Source organism: Chenopodium album, chromosome 12 (genome assembly GCF_948465745.1).
Source record: "Chenopodium album chromosome 12, dcCheAlbu1.1, whole genome shotgun sequence".
In the NCBI taxonomy this organism is placed as follows: domain Eukaryota; kingdom Viridiplantae; phylum Streptophyta; class Magnoliopsida; order Caryophyllales; family Amaranthaceae; genus Chenopodium; species Chenopodium album.
The window spans coordinates 36,835,490-36,862,128 of NC_137845.1; the positions used below are offsets into that span (position 1 = coordinate 36,835,490).

General features: G+C 36.0%; 1 long non-coding RNA gene across 1 annotated transcript; it reads left to right on the plus strand.

Annotated features, from left to right (window-relative positions):
- The first annotated feature begins 13,350 nt into the window (after window positions 1-13,350).
- On the plus strand, window positions 13,351-17,606 carry LOC145572348 (uncharacterized). The gene is made up of 2 exons (XR_014096798.1): window positions 13,351-13,595; window positions 17,352-17,606. It is a non-coding gene; the product is annotated as an uncharacterized LOC145572348 (long non-coding RNA).
- Window positions 17,607-26,639: the final 9,033 nt, after the last annotated feature.

A 26,639-nucleotide genomic window follows, 5' to 3' on the forward strand; every position in this document is an offset into this window, starting at 1 on the left:
TGAGTCCAATGCTAGATGCATTGCCTCCCAGTTTGCCTCTTCATCGTATATCATGACTTGTAGAGTCGGTTCATAATGCTCGATGGGCAAGACGGCTTCAGCACCGTAAACCATGAAAAACGGGGTTTCACTAGTTCCCCCTTTTTTAATTGTCCAGATGGCCCATAGGACATGAATTAATTCTTCTGCCCATAAGCCACTAGCCCTTTCAATTTTCTTTTTGATGTCGCTTAGATGAGTTTGTTGAAGGCTTCAACTTGGTCATTTGCCTAGGGTCGGCCAAATGATGCAAAACAATGTGAGATCCCTTGATCTCCCAACCAATTCTTGAGCTGAGGCGTCTTAAACTGAGGGCCATTGTCAAAAACCATAGACATAGGTACCCCAAGCCGGGTGATTATGTTCTTCCAAATGAAAGAGATGACATCCTTTGTCTTGATGTTTTTGACCGCCTTTGCCTCCACCTACTTGGTCAAATAATCCACAGGCACCAAGATGTACAACTTTCCACCTGGAGTAGGCGTGTACGGACCTAGAATGTTCATGCCCCATTTAGCAAACGGGACTGGGCTGTGGATTCTCGTCAGGTCGGTGGCCGAACGATGGATTAGCTTGCCAAACCTTTGGCACTTGTCACATTTTTTTACCATCTCCGTGGAGTATGACTCAAGAGTGGGACAGAAATACCCCTGTCGTCTGGATCTGACATCCAAGGATCTGCTGCCTATGTGGGAGGCGCGGTATCCCGCATGCAATTCTTCGAGAACTTCATGCCCCTTTTTCTGGGGTAACACACTTCAGTAGAGGCTTTAGAAAACCTATTTTGAAGAGTTCTCCGTTTCTCATCTCGAAGTTTGACGCATGTTTTTCATGACGGCTGCTTCTTATGGTGAATCAGGCAGCGTGCCGTCTTGCAAGTATGCCCGGATGCCATCCATCCAGGTAGAGCTTCGGTCAAGTACTCCAATGGGCTCTTCTTCAATAATACTTCGTTTTTCCATAACTTCCCAGAAGACTGACCGAGACGTATCATAAGAGGCGGAGGATGCCAGTTTTGACAAGGCATTCGCCTATATGTTTTCAGACCTAGGCACTTGACTCAGGTGGAATTCTTCAAGTGTTCCAGCCTTAGTTTTGACCGCCTGAAGGTATTTGATCATAGCCGGATGGGTGGCCTCATATTCACCATGGTATTGGCTAACGACCAATTGTGAGTCAGAGCAGGCGTCAATTTTGGTTGCCCCTACCGCCTTACACATACGAATGCCGGCTAGCAAGGCTTCATACTCCGCCTCATTGTTTGAGGCTTGGAACTTGAACCGTAGTGCATACTCATACTTCTCCCCCTCAGATGACTGACAGATAACACCTGCACCACAGACGTTCATGGTAGAGCTCCCGTCTACATACACTTTCCAAACCTGATCAGTATTATCCGGTGCCACCGGCCTTGTCATTTCGACAATGAAGTCAGCAAACGCCTGACCCCTTCACTGCCTTTCTTGGTTCAAAAGTGATTTCAAGACTTTGCATTTCAATAGCCCATTTGAGCATCCTACTTGACAACTCTAAGGTTGTCATTGGCCGCTTGAGAGGTTGGTCTGTGTAGACCACAATCGGATGTGCCAGGAAGTAGGGTTTCAACTTCTTGACAGCCATGTAAAAAAAAAGGCCGAATTTTTCAACCATGGGGTACCGTAGTTCAGCATTTCTGAGTACATGGCTAATGAAATAGATCGGGAACTGAATGTCATCTCTCTCAGCAAGGAGAACAACACTGAGGACATGATCTAAAACGGCTAAGTACATGTAAAGCGTCTCTTTGGGTAGAGGTCTAACAAGCCTTGGCAAAGAGTGTAGATGTTCTTTCAATTTCTAAAAGGCCGCCTCAGCATCATTCCCCCATTAAAACCTTGTCTTCTTCCTTATCGCTTGGAAGAAATAGAGGCACTTGTCACCTGACCGGCTAACAAATCTCCCCAATGCCGCCAGACAACCAGTAAGTTTCTAAACTTCCTTTACAGTGCGGGGTGACTTCATGTCAATCACCTCTTGTAACTTTTCTAGGTTAGCCTTTATCCCCCTTTAATCAATTAAAAACCCGAGAAATTTCCCAGACTCAACACCAAATACACACTTCTTGGGATTGAGCATGACCTTGTGTCGCCTGAGTGTAGTGAAAGTTTCTCGGAGATCAGCAAGATGATCCGTCTGTTGCTTGGATTTGACTATCATGTCATCGATGTACGCCTCTACATTCCTCCCAATCAGATTAATGAAGACAATATTAATCATCCGTTGGAAAGTAGCAAGCGTATTCTTCAAGCCAAACGGCATCACAGTATAATAGAATATCCCCTGATCAGTGACGAATGCCGTCTTTTCATGATCTTTTTTCCATAGGGGAATCTGGTGGAAGCCTGAGTAGGCATCCATAAAACTCATCAAAGCATGCCTGGCTGTAGAGTTGATCGGATTGTCGATCTTTGGAAGCGGGTAATTGTCCTTTGGACATGCCTTGTTCAAGTCAGTGTAATCAACGCACATGCGCCAGGTACCATTCGGCTTCTTTACAAGCACAACGTTTACAACCCAATCAAGGAAGTCACATGGTCGAATGAACCCAGCGTCTAATAGATTTTTAACCTCGGCAGGTGCCGCCTGACTTCTCTCCTCGCCATGATTTATTTTCTTTTGTCGGATGGGCTTCTTTTTCGGATCAACGGCGAGTTTGTGGACAGCGAGATTCGAGCTGATGCCTAGCATCTCATCCACTTCAAAGGCAAAGATGTCTTTGAATTCTTTCAGCAGAAGATGCAAGTCTGCACCCAACTTTGCAAAAGCAACCGTCCCCACCTTAACAGTACGCTCTGGATGGTTGTCATCAAGAGTAATATTAATGTGCTCACCGGTCGGCTGGGGACGGAGTTCACCTGACCATTCTCCGGTCAGTGATTGCTATTTCTTCTCCTTCTTTACATCCACCAGCTGAGCAGGTTTTCTTTTCTTGGCGGCTGATGGGGCTGGATCAGGATTCTTGACATCGTCAAGGTCTATTGGCTCCAACCCTTGTCCGGCTGCTGCAGCCGTGGGTTTGACGTCTAAGAGGTAACACTCCCTATCCGTCTTCTGATCCCCGTTCAGGGAGCCAACAGAGCCATTATCCCTTTCATATTTAAGTAGCATGAGAGGTGGGATGATGATGGCCTTGCACTCGTTCACAGTAGGACGACCAAGAATAAGGTTATAGGTTGTCAGCTCTTCAACCACAAAAAATCGGACAGTCATACGTCGTGCGAGCCTTTTGAAGCTATCAATACATCCGGCTAGCAAGTTGTCAAACTATTGTTGGGCTATGCCCTTCAATGTAGCCGGGATGCATGTGTACCACATGGCATCCTCCAATCCCTGCATGTGCATAAGGTTGGTGTACGCCATGAGGTGATCTTCAGGGTTAGTAGTACCATCATAAGCACCAACCAACACATTCTTAACCTTGGCCGGTTGTGCCGCCTCGGTTATCTTCTTGGTGAACGTAGAGGTTTGTTCACCAAGTTTGAGCAAACAGAAGTGCCAGTCCAAGGGTTGGACGTTGTGTGTCGCCTGACCTCCAAAGTGGACCGGCTGCATGAATGGTGGGGTATATTGCCCGTATGGCATCTGAGACACATAAGGGGCTGACCCAATTATTTGAGGGTCGGTGTGGACGGACTTGTCGCCTGTATGTAGGGGTGGCAAACAGATCAGGTCGGGTCACTTTCGTGTTCGGGTCAATTCGGTTTCGGGTCAAAGAACATCAACCTGAACCTGACCTGATTAGTTTTTCGGGTCAGAATGCTTGACCCGAACCTGATATGTTCGGGTTCGGGTCAGTTTCGGGTCAACCTGATTTAACTTAATTTTTTCCACCAATTTTATTATTTATTTAAAAAAAATGTAAGAGGATAATTTTTGTTTTATATAGATATATATTTACGCCTATAAACACTATACGGAGTATCTAAAATCACAAAAATGGAATTCATAACATAGGATTAGAAATAACAAATTACAAAATACAAGTATGTTGTTTATTTTTCAACTACATGTGTATTTCCATCCAAAGTGTTGGGCTTCTGACTTTTTGAGCACAAGAAGCATGAGTATTGATCTGAATCTTGTGCATGCATCATCCAATTAAATCACAAAATAAAACGAAATATATACATATATGCAGCATAATGTGTAAAATTCCAAAAATCTAAACTATTCCCCAAACACAATTTTAGCAAAATTATTTCTGTAACAAAGAAACAAACCAAACTCAAACAAAATTACATAAATAAATAATTCGAAGTTACGAAACATAATGGTTTTAGATCGATGATGAATTGAAGTTGGACCAATAATGCGGAAGTGCAATTTAGAGTAGCTTCAAAATTAAAAATAGCAATGGAGAAGATTTTAAGGATTAAAGAGAGAGAAAATTTAAGAGAGAGAGAGAGAGAGAGAAGGGCAGAAAACTGAAAACGGTTGTGAGAAATGACAAAAAATAGAATGATTTTAGGGTTTTTTTAGTTTATAAGGTAGGCTTTTTTTGAATTTGGGCTGGGCTAAGGTTCCTTTAGGGTTTTTTTTTTAAAACTTAAATGTGTTCGGGTTATGTGGGTCATTTTCGGGTTGAAAGTTTCAACCTTAACCTAACCCATTTAATTTTCGTGTCGGGTTCGTGTCGACCCATTTAAGTTTTCGGGTCGAAAACTTCAACCCTAACCCGCTATTTTCAGGTCGAGTTCGGGTCGGGTTTTCGGGTCGAGTCAACTTTTGCCAGCCCTACCTGTATGACTCTCGTGCAAGGACTGAGAATTCCTTGTTGAGGTGTTTTTGAAGCTGTTTGGGAAGCTCGATGTAGAGGGGCTGACTTAGACAGCTATTGGCTCCTATTATGCTCGATGATGTGTCGAGCATCAGAGAAAGTCTTCTTGCTGCCATCCGGCTGAACTATCCGGATGACATTCCTTGTGCCCGTCTGAGGCAAAAGGATTTTAGACCAGTCAATTGCAAGTATGGCCTTCTCCTTTAGATGTGGAGTAGGCTTCCTGTCCCTAACTAGCTTTCTCCTCTCAGCTTTAGGAGTCTTCTTGGCCGACTGACCCTGGCTAGAGCCAGCCGTCCTTTTATTGATGAGGTCCTTGATCTCCCCCTTGAAACTAGTTATGAATTTCATGAGTTCATCCCTAGTAACGGGAGCAGACCCTCTAGATGACTGGGTTTCCCTAGCCGGTGGTCTAGTAGATTTACTGGGACTAGCTTCATTCTTGCCCCGTTCCAGTTTATCCCTTGGACGGATGTGCTTAGAGATGAGTGACCCATCATGGGCCACATGGGTTTTGACTTCACAATCGTTGTATGTATCTTGGTCTGAATAGACCTCTCCATTGACTCTAGGTGGCGGTACAGACTCTTGAACCATCTTAGAAGTACTCTCCCCACAGACGGCGCCAAATGTTTTAGGTGTTTTCTGGTCCCTCGGGAGAGTTACATCACTAAGACTGGTCCCACGCGGTCTATACTTGTAAAACACGGAGACTCCGGTTGGTAGCTGCTCCGCCTCCGACGATCAAGTTAGTATCGGTCAAAGAGTACGAAAAGGTGCGAAAAAGGTAAATGTGAGATATTCTCGGATTCCGAGATCAGGTGTTTTCTCTGATGTGAGAGAATGTAGATCTAATGTAATAAATGAACATGTCCCAAAAATGGGTGTAAATCTCCCTATTTATAGGGTCGTTGGAAAAAGTGCCCTTACCTAGGTCATTCTGACATACGTTTGGTGGGCTACGCCGTATTATGGCTTTCTCGGGATTTGGGCCATGAAGGCAGCCTTTTTCACAATTGTATGGAGGGACACGTGTCATAAGGCGATTGATCCATTTGGACCTTTTGTAGGGTGACACGTGTCACCTTCTGATAGGGCCACGTGGCCTGGGTAATTTTATCCAAAATACTTGGGTTAAAGTTTACTTATGGATTTTGAGCTAGTAAAAGGTGTTTGAGGTAATAAAAGGACTAAAATGGCTTTGGAAATGTTAGTGGGAAAGATAGAATAAAATGGCTTTGGGAGTGTAGACACCTAATTGTGTCTCCCTAAAAACCAAACCCAGTGGTGAGTACCTCTCATGTCATTTGATTATTCGAACGAGGTGAAAGTGTGGAAATTCTTGTGATGCGGTTGTTTTAATAAAATAACTCTTCTTTCTGTTTTTGAAAATGGACTTTATGGAAAACGTCCAGTCCAATTTAGTTTGGTCCATAATAAGGGTCCAATAATAGTGTATTTGGGTTAGCCTTGAAAAGAGCTTTCCAACGATATATTATAAGCCCAATTTCCGATGAATAATGAGGAAGTTATGGCCAAAATACTAAATTGGGCCTGAAATGGTTTTATGGCCCAATGATCTAGTTGAGGGCCCATTAATTAATATTCCTAAATTTATTAGGATTGATTTTAATCTTCTAGAATAATCTAGGAGGTTGTTTTGAGTTCTAATGAGATTAGGAATAATAATTATATCTTTTATGAAAATAAGAATTCTATTTGGATTAAAACAACTGTTCTAAAGAGATTAAATCTGATTTTCAGAAGATAAGTGCAGACGTTGTTAATCGAATTTTTATTAGATTAAGGATTCCGTACAAGTTTTTAGAAAACGCGTGAATCAGCGCGGAACGACAAAACTGGCGCTAAACGACAAGCCTGTCGCATAGCGACAGGTCTGTCGCATCGCAATGGACTCTGTCGTTCTGCAACAGAGGCAGTTTTACGCCTAATAGGATTCGGTCTTTTTCTGATCGTTTCTGGACTATTTTCTCTATAAATAGGGTCGTATTTCCCCGTTTTTATTCACGGACAACATTAACAATCATCAATATTTTTTCACTCTCTCTTAAGCAATAGCTTTTCTTTCTCCCTTTTCTAAGCTTTCCCTTTTCAAGTACAATACCGCATTCACGAGTTCTAGACACACCTAGCCGAGCTCGAAGTTGCCTTTGCCCTAGACGGAAAGGTTGATAATTTCTGAGGGTTTGGTCCCAAATCCCTATTATAATTATTTAAATTACTTGTTTGATTTAATATTTTCCTTGAAGTTACTAACGTGTGTATTTTGTTATTAGAAAGAGATACGAGGCAACAACGTAAGTTGTTTTATTGCTCTATATCTTTTGAAAGCATGCTTAGATTATTTTAATTCCTAGTATAATGTTAGGATGTCTTTATTTCTTTCTAGTATCATGTTTAGGTTGCTTCCTATTTCTTATATCATGTTAGCATCATGTTACAGATAAAGCTTTGATCTTTATTGTTTAGTGACATGCTAGGATATGTTATTAATCTTGTTAGTATCATGCCTAAGATCTTGCTATTATTATTATTATGCTTTGATGAGAATATTATTATAATGATGATGATTTGTTATTATTATTGTTGCTTGATATATTATTGTTATTGCTTGATCACGCCCTCTCTTGCAGGATTAAAGGGAATTTGTACTTGTAATCACGCTTAATAAGATAGTTAATAATCTTGTTTAGGCTAATGTGATTATAATTCAAGTGGTCGCCAATAATAGATTTGTTTGTGCATTAATATTCAACCAACATAGATTAAACAGGTTTAGGGTTAACCTATTGATTGTATGTTAGTCAGAAGCGCACATGAATATGAGAAGAATAAAGTAGAGGCCTTTTTTTAGGGCAAGTTCAATCTCTTTTAGGTTGGATTTCTACCTTCATCCCCGAATACCCAGTCATGGTTCAGGACCACTATGGAGTTAGCGATCTCATGGATCATGAAGGGGTGTAACCTTCACCCTATGAACGGTTTACAAGTTCCTAAAACTTGTTGGCGACTCTTTTGCTCTAGCTTTCTTCCCTTTGGACGCCACCATGCTTAAGTGTATGACCACAGTGGCGCTCAGGTGTGGGATGCTTGAAATATTCCCTACAGGGAGTTATTTTAGTAATTTTTAGATCAATTACACAAGTTGATCCAAGTTAGCCAGTGAAGGTTAATTCTTCATTAGACTCTACTTTGGGAGACACATTATGAGATTTATATAAACTAATTAATTTAAATAATAAGTTGGAGTTTTTAATTGATGTAGCAATCAAAGGCTAAAAATAACAAATGAATTTAGTTGTATCAATTGCACTAGTTCTAAACTACTCCCTCTGTTCCTTTTTATTGCTTACGTTTTGACTTTGCACATTTGAAAATCACTACTTATTTGACCATTAATATCTTTCATCGAATACTTATAAAAATAATAACGATTGCCTATTAATAAAGTATTTGTTGAGACGAATCAAGCATAACTCCCACATGATTATATACATTATGCCTTATTTATTGGGATTAGAAGAATCTCTCATCTAGTGAATATATAGTGTGTGTAAAAAATCAAACATAACTGATAAAACAAAATGTAGGGGGTAATTAATATTGCGAATAACTTGGAGTTTTTAGTTGTAGTAATCAAAGGCTAATATTAAAAGAATTTATTTGTATTCGTTGCACGAGTTCTAAACTAATTAGTATTGCGAATAATTTGAAGTTTTTAAATGTTGTAATAATTAGAGGCTACCAATAAATGAATTTAGTGATATTCGTTACACGAGTTCTAGACTAATTAATACTGTGAATAATTTGGAGTTTTAATTGTAGAATCAAAGGCTAATAATAAATTAATTTAGTTGTATTTGTCGCACATATCACTATCAAATTTCAAACCGAAACCAAGCGACCCAAATAAGAATTGAACCGATTAAAAATTGATTATTTGATACAGAAAATAGACCTAAAATGTATTTAAGTAAACCTAAAATCAAACCGATCCGAATAATGTTAAACCGTATAAGAACAAAACCTGTTAACAAACCAAACCAATTCTAAATAAAAAACAATTAGAACCGAATTGAAAAAGAACTAAACAGTTTTTAACCCGACACCGTTGAAATGGGTTAAAAACCTTTTAACCCGAAACGTATCAAACTATAACCCGTTTACGAATCGAGTCGTTTACTAACCGGATCACTTATAAAACGAACTGTTTACAAACCGCAGGCTAACTTTAATAAATTGGTAACCACATTAGGATTAACCTTTTCATCTTAGGGCCTTTTCAGTTCAGCTTAAGTTCAGTTCAGTTAAGTTCAGTTCCAATCAGTTCAGTTCAGTTCAGCTCAGTTCAGTACATGTGAACAGACCCTTAATCTAAATGTATGAACTATAAAGGGAAAATTAAAATCACACTAAAAGGAATTTTAAATGAAATCTAATTATGCACACAGGTTTATTATGGAGTACATTACTACTAGAGTATCGGTTAAGCTATTATTTTTTTTTGGTGTTAAGAGAGCCACAAGAGCGGGGGTGAGAATCGATCCCAAGATCTCTTATAACCGGGTGGGAAGCTCTAACCACTTTAGCTATCCCCATTCTCAAGCTAATAATTAGTTCATTGTTATGGTATAAGCGTTGCTAATAATTGGTGTGTATAAGTTAAAATTCATATCAACAATTGGCCTATTTAATGTTAGTTACAAATATTATGGCATTTGCAACTGGCTTAGAAATGTACGCGGCTAATACTAGGTCAAATAAAAATTGATCAAAATCTTTGTAACTAACATTAGTATCGCCCGCTGCTAAAGTACTAAAACAAGAAAAATGTTTTTTTTTTATTTTTTATTTTTTATGGGTAATGCTATATGGATTGCATATAAGCATTTAATATACTTTCTCTTTTAGTGTTAAATTTGAAATTTATCGACAATTCACGAGTAAATTAGTGTAATAAATTTTTATTTATTGTCAATTCTTTTCACTTTTAGTTTTTTATAAGGGCTGCATATATCTTTTTCCTTTATTTTTTGATGTTCTTTTCTTCTCTGGCGCTGAATGAATTATTGACCCCCTTTCTCCATCCTCAGCTTTTCTCTCCTCCCTTTTCGCTTATCCCGACTTCTTACTCTCCTCCATTTTCGCTCAAATTTTCTAGTGAAGAAGAACCCGCCTTCCATTGTTGGAAATGAAAATGAAAGAGGATGAAACCCTACTTTTGTGCTGCACTTGATTGAAGTTTGGTTGTGAATTAGGTTGCAAAACCCTTTAATGTTAGGAAATTATAAACTTTTAAATTTAGAATCCTTCATATGAATTAAAATCACATAATTGTGTTGTAAAATAAGTTGTATTTTCAAGGCTATCAAGAAGAAATAATCAATTAGATTGAAAAGTTGATCTTATAATCAATGGAATAAATACGGTTTGTCATGATACAAATCACTGACTTTAAAACGAAATTCCGGCGCAATCGTGGGCTCAATTGTATTCGCCGGCACGTTCCCTAAGGTTTACACACCACTCTCATACAAAGGAACTTTTGGATGAGAGGTTGGAGTCATATAAACTTATGCCCAAAAAGAGGATGTGTTTAGCTTAAAGTGTTTTGATAATTGTGTTTTCTTATTATTTTCAATCATGAAAATAAATAATAAAAGATGAAGAACAAGAGGATGAATCTAGGCATCAAAGGATGATTAAATCACAATAAACATCCAATTCAATGGGGGGTTACAAGAGAATCCAAGAGCTGAAGGAAGAATGCCAAAAGTTAAATGTATGTAAACATGAAAAGTCTATTCTACAACCCACTTGTGGGCAATCGTTGTTGGCCACAACCTACTTGTGGAGTAGGCTAATTTTTCCTTATAAAGTAGACATAAAAAGTCTACTTCACAACCCACTGTGGACAAATGTTGTAGGCCACAACCTCATTGTGGAGTAAACTGATCAACTACCAAAAAGCATGATTTTTACTCTCTTTAATCCAACAATCCCCCACTAAAGGGAGGGAAAACAAAGCTAAAAGAATAAGAAACAACATATGGGCATAAGAGGACATGTAGTACATAACACTTAGCTATTACATTAGTAATTTGAAATCTAGTGCTTAGTGAAATGAGGCAATGAGCTACAAGCATAAGGGTGGACAAACCTTGAAACCCTTACACCCTTGATCAAAGAGTGGACTAACCTTGAAACTCCAAGATTTAGCGCAAGACCCCCATAACACATACATCACTCCAAGATTTTATATGAACTTTGCGAAGAGATGCACTTATTTTATAGCCAAGAACATTCACCTTAGGTCTAGTGGAAGCTATAAGAAATCCGCACAAGGTTTTCATAGAAGATGGCTAGTCTTTACTACCACATAGGTGATTCACAAGCACTTCTCAATAGTACTTAGTCGACGGAGTTAAGGTATTCATAAGAACTCAACAAATGCTACATTGTAGTCATTAACCCCCACAAGACCATGGATTCATTAAGAGGTTAATGCTCAACCTCACAACAATCATAAACAACGATGATTCTAAAGTTTTAGTGTGTCCACTCAAATATTTGGATTCATTAAGAGTCTAAGGACTCAACCTCAAACGGTAGATCAATCAAGTGTGTCTCAAGAAGTACCAACCTAAATAGTTTATTAATCCATTAAGAACTCAATGAGCTCAACCTCAATCAAGCATTACAACACATGCCATAGGGTTAGGAAAGTAATGCTTTTAATCTTTCCACATGGGCTTAAGGCCTATCCCCCTCGACATTTCCACAAGTTATCAAGGATTGTTACATGTTCAAAATTTCCTTACCATAGTGCTAAATTATTTTTACTAGAATACTTTTCTAATAAGGAAAACTATCATGTTACCAACATCAACTTAATTTGCATAAATGGTTAGAAAACTTGTCTCATTCACCATTAGATGAATAAAGTAACAAGACAATCCAAAACTTGACATTTCAAAAACTTAATCAAGTCCAATCCTTGAAAATAACATAGCCGTATTAGTAAACATTCTTCATCAACCATCAATCACCAACAATTGCCTTTTGGAAGTTTTTTAACAACTTTTCTTGAAAGCTAGTGTATTATTTCACAACCTTCGTACCTAAAAGATACTTAGTAAAAGATGAAGCAAGTCTAAACAACATTAGTCACTATTAAATTTGTAAAATATTGCACTTCAACTATTTCACAAATATATGCTATATTAAGATAAAATGCAATGCATGTCACTATCACATTGCTAAACGTATTAGCATACTCCACTCAAGACATACTTTAAGACCTCCTTAAAGTACACATAATTCATGCTAAAACATATTCTACTCAAATGATGACATGAATAACAAATATCATATCATCACAAAAATCTTTCCAATCACGAAACATGTATGACACTTTGGAAAAAATCAAAAACTCATAATAATAATTATTATTCTTAAAACATATGTCATATCCAATATCGTGAAAAACAAACTGGAAAGTAAGAATTTCAAGAAAGTTATTAACTACAATTACACATGTGTATCTTAACATCACCACACTCACATTGTAGATATAACACAAAAATATATATTACCTTGAAGCAAGGAGTGAGAAGCAAACTTAATTACAAGTATTAGACTCTCATAAGGTACTAACCAAACTCTTGTACCACTTCCTAGGTAATAATCTCAACTCAATTCACACTTGAACTTTCAACTCACATTTGAACTTTCAACTCACATTTCTTATCTTCGACATGAAACTCCCCAATCTACTCACTTAAGTCACCACTTGAAAAGGCTTAACATATATACTTCAACCACTAGAGGGAAACTTATCATCAAGGATCAAGATCCAAAATAATTAATTCATCTAAGTGAGACCTACATTGTTCCATTAAGACAATAAAAATAAAATAACCTTTACTCACAAGTTTAGCCTTGAACACTTTCAACAACACTTAGTGAATTGACATTGAAAAAACTTAGAAGAAATTTTAGGAAACACACTCCATAATAAGATAGGAGAACTCTAAGCATGTTAGAAATGATCTAACTTATCCTTAATAGTTTCTTCCAATGTAAACAATCACTCACATCATCAATTCATTAAGTTAAGGAAACATTCTACAAACATAGAGATATCAAATCAACAAATCAAGGCAAACAAATAATAGTGTTCAGCATAACTAGTCACTTTCATGCTTTGCATCAATAATAGAGAGATCTAATATTAATGCCTTTTACTCCTCGATCTTATAGTCAACTTGTTTACTTAATAAAAAAAATTAAATATATAGATGGAAATATAGCAATGAGAATTCCAATATGCATAGCCACACTACTACAAAAGGCGTTGAATCTCGACACTATTAACAAGCGTCAGACTGAAAATTTGGGCCGCGTGTTTTGTCTATGCTTTCTCGCGTCAAAATAATCCCTTGACGAAAAATTGCGTCCAGGTATAAGTTTAATGCCACGTGACCCGTACGTGGTGCCCACGATATCAACTTTTAGGGGAAAATGAGAAACCGCCTCCACTAATCTTTTATGCTCTCTTCTGTTCATTCTCAAACCCTAACTTCATGTCTTGTAATTTGTAAACATTTCACTACTCTACAACTCTACCGAAAGATCCCATTTTTCTGCCAGATCTATTATCAGCAATAAAAACTTGATCTTGTATTTTCAATTTCTTCAAGATCTGAAAGAAATAAAGGTATTTTCTTCTAGTTTATTTCAGATTTTGATTCAATTGTATTATTGTTATGGCTATTTGTTTTGAATTCTTAATTTGTGGGGGGTTTTTTGCTACATAATATGAAAGGAGACCCTAATTTCGATTAGATCTAATCCTTAATGTTGAAATTACGATTTCCAATAAGCCCCTGATTTAATTTTCCTCTCAGGTTTGCACTTTTTTCCTCATGATGGTTCGATTATCATGTTTATTTGGGATTTGATTATTTATTAGTTCAATTTGTGATATTAACCCTAGATCGTGTGTAATTTGCGATGTATAAATTCTTGAGTACTCTTAGTGATTAGATTTTCAAATAGAAAAGTTGCAATGGCTTGAGCTGATGATATTTTTTACGAGTATTGTTTTTGGACTTAGAACAAATAAAGTAGTATGATGGTATCATTGTAGAAAAAATACTTCATTTAGAATAAAAAATTCCAGCATTCCACTAAGTTGCAATTTACGCTATACAAACTTTTTAATATGCTCTCGTAACAATTAAAATGCATAAATTAATTTCAAAATTTCTTTTCTACTAGTTCTTGTTGCTTGAATAATGTCGTTTCTCATCTTGAATTGCCTTTTCTTTTGTTCAAGTCACAGAGAGTTGTATAACTCTAAGGTATATATTTATGTATATTGTCAACCATGAGTTTTTGGTTTACATAATCTGCAACTAAGCAAACCATGCTTCTAAGGATCCATTGCTAGCACTTGGTTGAATGAAATTGATGAGAGAGAAATGTGGTGGAGTCTAAAGTAATTGTGTGAGAGTAAAGTTGTGGTCCGGCACATATGGTATGGAGCAATCTTTAAGAGATACCCTTTTATGAAAAAAGGATCAAACAAATAAAGGTAGAAGGAGTATGATTTGGTAGTTCAATGCATGTTGGATACTCTAGATAATCTTTTTGTTGGTATTCTTGTATAAGGTTAGAGGGGTGGGGTCAGAAGATTTCAAATTCATTTACCTCGTTAAATATCCATTCTTGTGAATAAGATGGTAATGTGTGGAACACAAGATCACAATTAATAAATAAATGACTAAGTGGGAAGGATAAGATAATAATGTCAATAAGATGTGGAATTTTCTTTCAAAATTTGGTTGAGGCTAGGTGGGAATGATAGATGGAGTGGGAGAGATAGGTGTAGTCTATTTCATGGTCTACAGATTTACTAATAAAATAACAATATACAATAAGTAGATTTGCTAGCCTAAGAATATAATCGTTAAACCATACGTTAGTTATTTTATATTTCGTATCAACTTAGTTGGAAAAAAGAATGATTATTTTTTACTCTTTGTGAAAGATTTTACAGCTGTTTGTTTTAGTAGTTCAGGTTTGTGAGTTTTGAAGAATTTATTTCATTTTTGAGATTTTGAAATTTATGAATGAGTTACATATGCTGTGCTTTGCTGATTGGCATTGCTACTGACTAAAAATTGTATTCTACTCCATACCTATTTTCACTACTAGAAAAAGGGTCATTTCCGACGGAATGCTTCCGACGGACATGAAATTCCGTCGGAAATATCAGAATTTCCGACGGATTTTTATTCCGTCGTAAATTTACAACGGAAAATAAATCCGTCGGAAAAAATATGCTTTTCGACGGAAAATTCCGTCGGAAATTAAATTTCCGACGGAATTAAAATCCGTCGGAAATTTCCGACGGAATTTTCCGTTGGAATAAAATTATATATATATAAAAAATTTCAGCCCTTTTTTAAAACCCTAAAGGCCTAAACTCCTCCTTCATTTCATTTCCATCCTCTCTCTCTTCCGCCCCTGTCTTTCTCTCTCTTCCTCCGCCCCTTCTCTCTCTTCCTCCGCCTTTTCTCTTCTCCAGTTTCTCTTTCTCTTTTGCTCCTCTCTCATCCTCCATCTCTTTCTCCACCATCTTCTCCTTCTTTCATCTATTTCCTCATTTCTATTCTCTTAATTGGTGTTTTCCATGGCCGAAACTAATGGTTTTATGGTCAAATTCGACCATGAAAAGTGTAGATCTACACTTTTCATGGTCGAATTTGGCCTATTTAAACCAAATTCAAGAATTCAAAGCAAATTTCAGCTAATAAGGTATGTTATTCGAGTCTTGAATTTTTTTTTTTTGGTTTTTTTAATACTTTCGGTTGTTGGCTTTTCGGTGTGGTTGTGGTGGCTTGGTGCCATGGTGATTTGGTCAGATCCGGGTCGGTTAGGAGGGTGGGTCGTATTTTAGGGTGAGGTGGGTTGGGATTTTTTTCGGGTTTCTGGGTGTTGGGTTGGGATCTTTTTCGGGTTTCTGGGTGTTGGGTTGGGATTTTGACTTTTTTTTTTTTTTAATTTTTGGGTTGTGATACTTTGTTTTGGTGGTGGTGGTGGTTTTAGGTGCGTGGTGGGGTGGTTTCTTAGGTGGGGTGGTAGATCTGGCTCGTTTGTGTGGGTTAGGGTTAGGTGGATAGGGGTTTTGGTGGTGTGGGTGGTGGAACAGGACGAGTTAGGGGGGCTAAGGATATGGGTTAGGGGGTTTGTGGTGTAGGCTGGTGGTGGGGAGTTAGGGCTGGTGTAGTGGCGATTGTTTGATGTGCGTGGTAGCGGCGGTGGTTCGATGTTTGGGTAAGGGTGTATTTGGTGGTTGGTGGTGGTTGATACGCCGTGCCGTGGTGGCGCGGCGTTTTTTTTTTAATTTCTTAAAAAGCGTTTCCGACGGAATTTCCGTTGGAAATTTCCGACCGAATTATAAATTCCGTCGGAAATTTCCGACGGATTTTCCTGGTGCTGAAAAATCTTTTTCGACGGAAAATTCCGTCGGAAATTCTGTCGGAAAAGTGTTTCCAACGGAATTTTCGTCGGAAAAAGACAAATTTCCTACAAAGGCTTTTCCGACAACCGGTTACGACGGAATTCCGTCGGAAAGGTGTTTTCCGACGGATTTTTGGGTGGTTTCGACGGAATTTTTCCGTCGGAAATGACCCATTTTCTAGTAGTGTTTTAGTTGTACCTACTACTACATTTTCATAAACAAGTTGCATATATCTCTAGCTTCACTATGCGCAAGGTTCTGCAAAATTTTAAAAATGATAGTCCATATGTATTTTCTAGCCTGAGCACATTTTTAGGGAACTTATTAGCAGAGTATTTGCCCTTTCTTGATCTGAAATCGGCAAAATAGTGTTGAATCTAGATTATTACATAGTTAATTGGTAAATTTGTTGTTTTGAGTTTGGTATATTGACTTCATTTCTATAAATCCTAGGTTTTTAAATAGCAATTAACTCAAGGTACAATCTTCTCTACCATTTTATACTAATGATACAATAAATAAATAAATAAATAAATAAGTAAATAAATAAAATTAAACTTAAAATTCTTGCATATTGAAATTTATGAAAGAGTTACTGTATATATGTTGTGTTTTGCTGATTGAGCATTGTTGCTGTTAGTTGGCTGTACAAAACCTGTTCTCTATTATGTTTTAATGTTGTATTGTTCATATAAGGGGATTGATTTGTCTCTGCTTTTATGTGGTAACTCCACTCCCTCATCTTTAATTCTCTATCAATGAGAAAAGTGTTACATACACTTGGCGTTCCTAGGTGCTAATAAACTTTGCTGCACGCTATATTTACTTGAATAGATAAGAAATTGAGACTACAATACACTATTTGGCAAAAATTCATTAATATCTAAAAATATGTCACATTCTGAATTTTTTGCTTTAACAAAAATCATTATTTGTTATTTGCAGATAATGCATCAAAGTTACAGGGAAGTTGTTTTATCAGCTCTAAGACATCAAACTCACATTGGAGAAAAGCTGCAAAATGTATTACTTTAAAAGATAGTCTTCAATTTTTTTATTTTTTTGTTTAAAAAATTTTGTAAAGTAAACATGTTATATTAGATACAGTATATTATTTGTAATTTTGATTTGCTTATGTATGTGGTTAAAACATCAATGTTAAGACAATTTGATTATAAATATTATTAATGTATGTTATCATCTTTTATCTTATTATTAGTATACATACCTATATATTAATATAAAATTATTTAATTATTTATATATTTTTTTTAATTTAAAGAGAATAATCTCGACGCTTTTCTATGTCAATGTGCATTCCCGCAAACTAAATTTTTTCTACCGCAAAAAAGTATACAGACACCATAAAGTGTCGAAATTCTCCAAAATGACGCCATAATGTGTCAAGATTTTCGACCCTTTAAAGCGTCGCACAGTGATACTGGACGTTAAAAAGCGTCGAGGCTCTCGATGCTTTATGTATGTGTCGAAAATTCTCGATGGCCAAATTCTCAACGCTTTACCAAAGTGTTGAGAATTTATTTTTCGACGCTTTTTTACGTCGAAAATGCAGCGAAAAAGTGTCGAAAAACAGCGGTATTTGTAGTAGTGCCAATCACTTGTCACTTGAACATGACATAATGCATAAAACTGCTAAAAACAAATTTGTAGTAAAGGAGATCAAATATTGTGGTACATGGAGGTAATCCAATAATCACATAAATTAATCCAATATTGTGATGCATGGAGATAATCCAATAATCCAAAATTCACATACAAAGTCATGGAGCATACAATCAATTACTTAAAAATCAAAACAAAACATCAAACAAACCAAGACTTTGAGTCCAACACTAATTCTCATATTACAATTTTCCCCCACATTGGACGATAAAAGTCTTCAACTAAGTATTGAAATTAGACATTGTAAACTATACTCCTTTCACATGGGGTATAAAAGACCTAAATTCCTACTACAAAATTCTATACAATCATAGAATCATAACCCCTACATGCCAAACTTAAATCCAAAAACAAAACATAGTTGATTATAAAGAAAGGAATATGTGGACTAATAATTTACCTTAACGATCAATTATGAACAACCGAATGACCACAACTTGTAGTGATTGTGCATCCACTAAGTATTTTGAGCTCTTGAAGCACACTTAGATCTATGTATGTTCTTTACTTTAATCATATTGGCATCATGTGGAGATTTACTAGACATGGCATCAAAAGAAATAAAATTCTTAAGAATTACTTTCCACACATAAGGAAATCGATAATGATACTTTAAACAAATGCCAATATGAAACCAAATCGAACCAAGTAAGAACAAAAATGAGCAAAACATGCAATAAGAATTAATAACTCTTGAAAAAACCCTCTTAAGGTAGATTAATACAGGAGTAAAATAATCTAACCATTAAATTAAAAATAATTCAATCATTATTTTCCTTCAAAAATTCATCACAAGGTTAGCACAACTTAGTTAACACACTAAAATATAAAAATAGTCACCAAAAAAATTTCAAGAGAAAAATTAATAGAAGTAGTCATGTATTGCCTAACAAGAACTATAAATTATGGCACAACTAGGAGTCACAAAAACAACAACCATGATGATATTCTCCTATGGAGAAAAATACACATATGACTCTTCACAAAATAATCACATAATTATCATTCAAAAACTTCTCATACTTAATAAATTGATAGAATTAACACAAGTTCTTGAAAAGAAATATGCGAAGAAAGCATTATTATGAGCATGAACAAAGTCCCCACAAACAAGACGTATATATATATATATATATATATGAATATCAACACATATGTACCGAAAGTAATAGACTTTGACATTGCATCATAATCCACATATTACTCATTGTAACAAAAAATCATGGTAAAACTTATAAAACCTACAATTTAACAAGTCTTAAATAACCATGAATTCTCTATGAACATAGGCATGTAAATATTACGGACTCACCAAATTGCTAATAGAAATTAATCTAAAACAATAGCCCTAATATATACTTTCTATATGAACAAAATAATTCATATGTTCAAAAACCAACAAATCGGTAAATAAAACCAATTAACATATTTCTAAGTACTAAGTTCAAATCACAAGTATAGAACAAAGAAATAGAAATAATCATACAATGTAATATCACACATATAACATGGATTATGCTTTAGCCTATAAACTAATAATCATGTAACAAATAATACATTATGGACAAAATAATCATCCAACATTATAACGCCAAAAATCACAACTCATATATATTTGTCAATATGATTATTAGAATTAAAATAACATGCTAAGCATAGTCAAAATTAGTTTAGAAAGGACATCCCTTGAATTAATTCAAGTGTTGAAATGAGCATTTTCCGTAGTACGCCCAAATATCCTCTCCAAAAAAAGTAGCTCTACTTTGAAGTCATAACTCCCAAACGCAAGCAGATATCAACGATCCGACTGTTGAAAATAAAGCCTCATATGTCCCAAACAAGCTCCCATAATTTCAGCCCAAACGAAGAACGATTGACCTTCGATCGGGGGCCATTTCAGGGACTGCTCCCAGAAAAACGTGAACATAATTTTCCTTTAAATTTTTTTTTCCTCTTCGCACATTTAATCTTCTTATCAATATCCAATTAGTAGCCATGAAAATAATAATTCTGTTTTCAAATTGTTGTAAATAAGTTGTATTTTCAAGGCTATCAAGAAGAAATAATCAATTAGATTGAAAAGTTGATCTTATAATCAATGGAACAAATACGGTGTGTCATGATGCAAATTACTGACTTGAAAACGAAATTCCGGCGCAACCGTGGTGCTCAATTGTATTCGCCGGCACGTTCCCTGAGGTTAATACACCACTCTCATACAAAGGCACTTTTGGATGTGAGGTTGGAGTCATATAAACTTATGCCCAAAAAGAGAATGTGTTTAGCTTAAAGTGTTTGATAATTGTGTTTTCTTATTATTTTCAATCATGAAAATATATAATGAAAGATGAAGAACAAGAAGATGAAGCTAGACATCAAAGGATAATTAAATCACAATAAACATCCAATTCAATGGGGGCTACAAGAGAATTTAAGAGATGAAGGAAGAATGTCAAAAGTTGAATGTATGTAGACATGAAAAGTCTACTCCACAACCCACTTGTAGGCAATCGTTGTTGGCCACAACCTACTTGTGGAGTAGGCTGAATTTTCCTTATAAAGTAGACATAAAAAGTTTACTCCACAACCCACTGTGGACAAATGTTGTAGGTCACAACCTCATTGTAGAGTAAACTGATCAACTACCAAAAAGCATGGTTTTTACTCTCTTTAATCCAACAAATTGTTCACTCATTGGATGACTAATTATTGTTCTAATATTATATTCACAGCTGGTTTTGCGTACTACTACTGATACTAATCATCTTCAATTGAAGATTTTGAGTGGAACTTAGGTTTATTTTGGTTTTATTCATCTTTAATTCGTAAGGTAATTTATTTATGCCTTTCTATTTAAGAATTATGATTTCCTGTTTTTCAAGCTTTTATGATTTTGCCTTTTGGATATTCTCTTTCTTTTTGGTTGTTATTTTAATGGTTTTATTGGCTTCACTGTTAAGTTTTGCATCTACTTTTAAAATTTCTTACTTTGGGCCATTTGGTTGCATAGAAATATGTGGGTCTTTGAAAATTGCAGGGCTCATGTTAAGGATGTTACTAGTAAAGTAGTTTGTTTGGTGGGTGAAGTAGAGAAGGCAAATGAATGTAATCCTATGGATAAGAGTGCAGGGAGCTCGTCGTCTCAGAAATGGATAGCACCTGACTAAGGCTACTATAATATCAGCTGAGGATATTCTTGCTTGCAAATTAGTGTAATAATGTCATTAATTTTGCTCATGTTAGCTCCCCATAGAGAGAATACATATTTAACATGGAGAATGGTGTCCATTTTTGGCAAAGTTTCTTCTGTTTGTCTGACTTTTTTTTTTTTTCTTTTCTTTTTTATTCAACAGATTTAATGTTGCAGAGATTCTCCTTGCCTTGGATTATCTACATATGCTTGGTATAATCTAGAGCTGGCATTCATTACCCGACCCAAACGACCGGATCGTGACCCGAAAACGTTAACCCGAAATTGACCCGAACACAAAGCTGACTCGACTCGAGCCATACCCAACCCAAAGTGGAGTTGATCCGAACTTGACCCAATACCCAAATTGACCCTACCCGAATTAACCCAACCCGAAATTAACCGACCTGAAATTGACCTGATACCCGAAGCGACCCAACCCGAAGTGACCCAGAACCCGAAGTGACCCGACCCAATTTTAACCCGAATTGATTGACCCGAACGGACCCCAAACCCGAAGCAACCCGAACTATACCCGAAATGACCTGACCCAAAATTAACAAATACTCATCAAAATGACGTAACTGATTAGGGCTTAATTACTTTACCCGAATAAATAAACACTTATCGAAAATAACCTAAATTAAACAATATAGTATAGTGTGTATAATACTATTGTAATGTGCGTGTATTTTATTACTCGTAATTCATAAAGAGTTCCATTTGATTAGGAACACTAGCTTTTGTTATTGTTATTATTACTATTACTCTTATTCTTTTAAATGTTAATTACATTGAATTTTTTTCCACTATTCACTTTATCTAATTTGAAGTTTTGGCTAGAGCTGTCAATTCAGGTATTCAAGTCGGGTTCAGGTCGGGTCAAATCAGGTCTCGGGTCAAATCAGGATCAGGTTATGTCGGGTCAATCTAGTCTCAGGTCAAATTCAGGTTTGGGCGGGTCAATTTTGGTTCAGGTTATTCCGGATCGTTCACCCTTTCGGGTGTAGGTCGGGTCCGATTCGAGTCAAATTCAGAACGGGTTCAATTTCAGGTTCGGGTTGTATTGAGTCGAGTTTGGTCGGGTTAATAGATGGTACATTCGGGTTCGGGTTAAGGTTGGGTCAGATAATTATTTGGTCAGATAATCTTAAAGTTGGATCATTCTTGGTTTTGGTTCAAGTTCAATTCGAATAAATTCGATGTGGCTAAGTTGAATTTATATAATTACACCCTACATAATTTGTTCAAGCATTATCAAGATTTTATTAAACCTATATACGAAGTAATAGAGAACAAAATGTATATAAGATGAACGAATTATACCAATATATAAGCTGAACAAAAGGTATACAAAAATTTATTAAACCGTCCATCTTGCTTCAATAACAGGTTGTATTGGGTTATAAACGTTTTCAGGTTCTAATAGGGTCGGGTACTAGTTCGGGTTCGGATCGTTGTCAGGTCAGATTAAATCGATTGACAGTTGCTATCGGGTCGGGTGCGGGTTCGGGTTCAGGTCATAAAGTATTGGATCAAATCGGTTGTCGGTTAACATCAGGTTGTGATCAGGTCGAGTTACAGGTCACTAGTTTCACCCCATTATCGGTTAAGGTCGGGTTCTCGGATCGGGTCAATTTTTGACAGCTCTAGTTTTGGCCAATTAATCAATGATAGTTCTCATACATATGAAACAATACAATCTTGTGTATATAGTCAGTGGCGGACCTAGAATTTTGACAATGGTAGGACATTGTCTATCAGGAAATCCTCTTATATCAAGGCCCTAAAACTCGACTCTTCAATTTTTTTAATTACTAAAAAAAAGAAATGAAAAGAAAAAAAACAAAAAAATCTAGATACAACTTCGTAATGAATAACAATATAATCTTGAAAGGATGTTCTTAATATCAAGATTAAAATTTATTTAACAATTGTATTTGTCAAACCTCAATTATAGAGTATTCCGAAATCCATCAAATGATACCCCGACCTATTTAAGATTGTAAGAAATGACCCATGTAAAAAAAATAATAATAATGCTATCGATAGGTTCAAAATCACTAAACAATTTCTTTGTATCAAATAGCATGATATATATAAAAAGAGAAGGTATTGTATCAGTCTGGACTAAGGAAATATTTTGTCAGTCCGGACTGACAAAATGCAGATTTTTGATATCCTCAATTGGCTAGATGATATCCTCATTGGCTAGATGATATCCTCTATTGGCTAGATGATATCCTCTATTGGCTAGATGATATCCTTTATTGGCTAGATGATATCCTTTACTAACTGGATGATATCCTTTATTAGCTATATGATATCCTTTATTGGCTGGATGATATTTCTACTGGCTGGATGATATTTCTACTGGCTGGAAAATATCCTTTATTCGATGGATGACATCCTCTACTAAATGGATGATATCCTTTATTGATTATATGATATCCTTTATTGGCTGGATGATATTTCTATTGGCTGGATGATATCCTCTATTGACTAGATGATATCTTCTATTGGCCGGATGATATTTCTACAAGATAGATGATATTCTATATTGGCTGGATGATATCCTCTATTGGCTGGATGATATCCTCTATTGGCTATATGATATTATTGGCTATATGATATCATGGCTGGATGATATCATATAGCCAATAGAGGATATCATCCAGCCATGATATCATATAGCTAATAAAGGATATCATAAACACAATCATAAATGATATTATATAGCTAATAGAGGATATCATCTAACCATGATATCATATAGTCAATATAGAATATCTTCCAACTAATGGACGATATGCATAACTTGTTAGAGGATATGTATAATTTGTTTGATAATATGTATAACAATGGTGGAACCTCCATTGAAATGCTCGTTCTAAAGGTCATGAGTATGCCATAACTTGCTCATTTATCAACCAAAATACATGCATATGTTATCAAAATGCTCACAATTCAACATACAATCATATGGGACAATCAATTTCAACAATTATACGTCACATAAGAAAGCCCCAATTTGTTTTTTGGGCATTTTTGAAAAAATCCGAGAATCTCAAGCTTTCTTTCTCTTCCGCCATGGATGACCTCACTTTTCTCCTTCGCTATAACCACCACCAACTTGTCATTGGGTGAAAATTTGTTTATACTTTCTTGAGTCTCGACTTACGAAACATTGGGTGCGGCTTGCCGCACCCAATACCCCTGTGATAAAATTAAAAAATAGTAACTAAAACTAATGATTTGAGTGTCCATATGTTGAAAGAAATATTAAAACCAATTTATCTTAATTGGAAAAGTAATCTTGCTCAATTTTTTATTTAGTTTTTGTACTGGGTAAATAAAACATTAAGTACAAAAATTTTAAAATAGAAAATAAAATAAAAAGAAACGATGTTGAGGAAGAGAATAGATCCCATGACCTTTGATAGAAAAATTAGTATTCTAAACACTAGGATGTTGATAAGCTAAGGGCATGTTCACTTCAGCTTAATTTCAGTTCAGTTCAGCTTCAATCAGTTCAGTTCAGCTCCAATCGGTTTTGTTCAGTTCAGTTCAATTCAGCTCCTAATTTCCTTTTCTCATAGAATATTCATTTCAGCTTTATTCAGTTCAATTCAGCTCCAATCAGTTTAGTTTGGCTCCAATTAGTTTAGTTCAGTTCAATTCAGTTCAACCCACTTCAGTTCAGCCCACTTCAGTTAATGTGAACAGACCCTAAGATAATATTTTGCACTTTATATTCTATTTATCTAAAAACTAACTTGAATGTTTTTTTTAGCTCCGCCCCTGTATATAGTACTATTGGAATTGTCTATTGAATATATTATTAATATTCAATTGTTATACCATTTGTCAAAAAAAATAAAAATTGTTATACTAATCATACATATGAAACAATACAATCTTGTGTATATAGTACTGTTGGAATTGTCTATTGTCTATTGTATTAATATTCAATTGTTATACTTTATACTTATTGATAATTATAATATGTTATTGGTCAAATTTCTACATCGACATAGATGAAAATTTACCCGACTCGAATAGACCCGACCTGAACTCAACCCGACCCGAATTTTACCCGATAATTGGACCCGAAGACTGACTCGACCCAAACTCAACCCGAAGTGTTGACCTGATACCCGACCCGACTCGAATTACCATTGATCTGAAACTGACCCGAAACCTGAATTGACCCGACCCAACCCGAATGTTGATTGACTCAAAATTGACCTGACCCGTAATGACCCGACCCGTACCCGACCCGAACGACCTGTTTGCCAGGTCTAGTATAATCTACCAGGATCTAAAGCCTGAGAATGTCCTGGTTAGAGAAAATGGACATAGAATGCTTTCTAATTTTGACCTTTGTTTAAGATGTGTTGTCTGCCCAACTCTTGTTAAATCAGCAAACTCAACCCTTGAGTCCAAAAGCTCAGCATATTGTGCTCAACCTGCTTGTATAGAACAATCTTGTATAATTCAGCTGCATGTTTCTCACCTCGTTCAACAGGCACAAAAAAGCAAAGAAACCCAATCCTAAGATTGATCTATATTCCCAAGGCTGCCATCAGGTAATTATGTCCAGATTGATTTCTTCTGATTCTTTGCAATCATTTTGTGTTAGGGTTTTTCTCATTTGTGCTATGGTGGTCTCGATGCGTCACAGACCTCATATGACATTGTTGTTCATACGGTGAGGGGAACTGCATTAGGCATTTGTTTAAGATAGCAAGAACAATTTGAGAAATCGCAAGTATATTCAATAGATAGTGGAATTCCTGTATATTTTATGTTCTTTTGTCTAAAAAAAATTATTCATTTCTCTGTTAATACAAAATATGATGTTCGCTGATAAGGCTCAGATACAATGTGTAAGCGTTTATACTTCTAAAGGTTACCTAATTCTTGCATTTTGTCTCCGTAATAAACTAAATCAAGTCAACATACTAAAGTGATGAATTTGGCTTTGGGTAAGTGCGATTAATCCCCATTAAATTTCCTTCGGTAAATGTTTGATAAATAGTTACGTACTCTATAATCACGTATTTTTGCTTATAATTTTTTGATCAGATAAGCTCTTAAGAACTGCTCTAATATGACTTACTCTGCTTTTTATGAGTTAACAGGTTTCTTCCTTGTCTAGGATAAAGCATTGGATAATCAACCCTAATATTTACAATCATATTCTTTTCAGTTATCTTGCATATAAAAGGGAAAAGCTACATCATTCACATATAGTAGTAATTACAACCTTGACAAGACACTAAGTCTTCACTCAGTACTTCAGATTAAATAGTGATAGTTCATGATTACTCTTCCCCTGTTCTAGTCCCAACAGTATG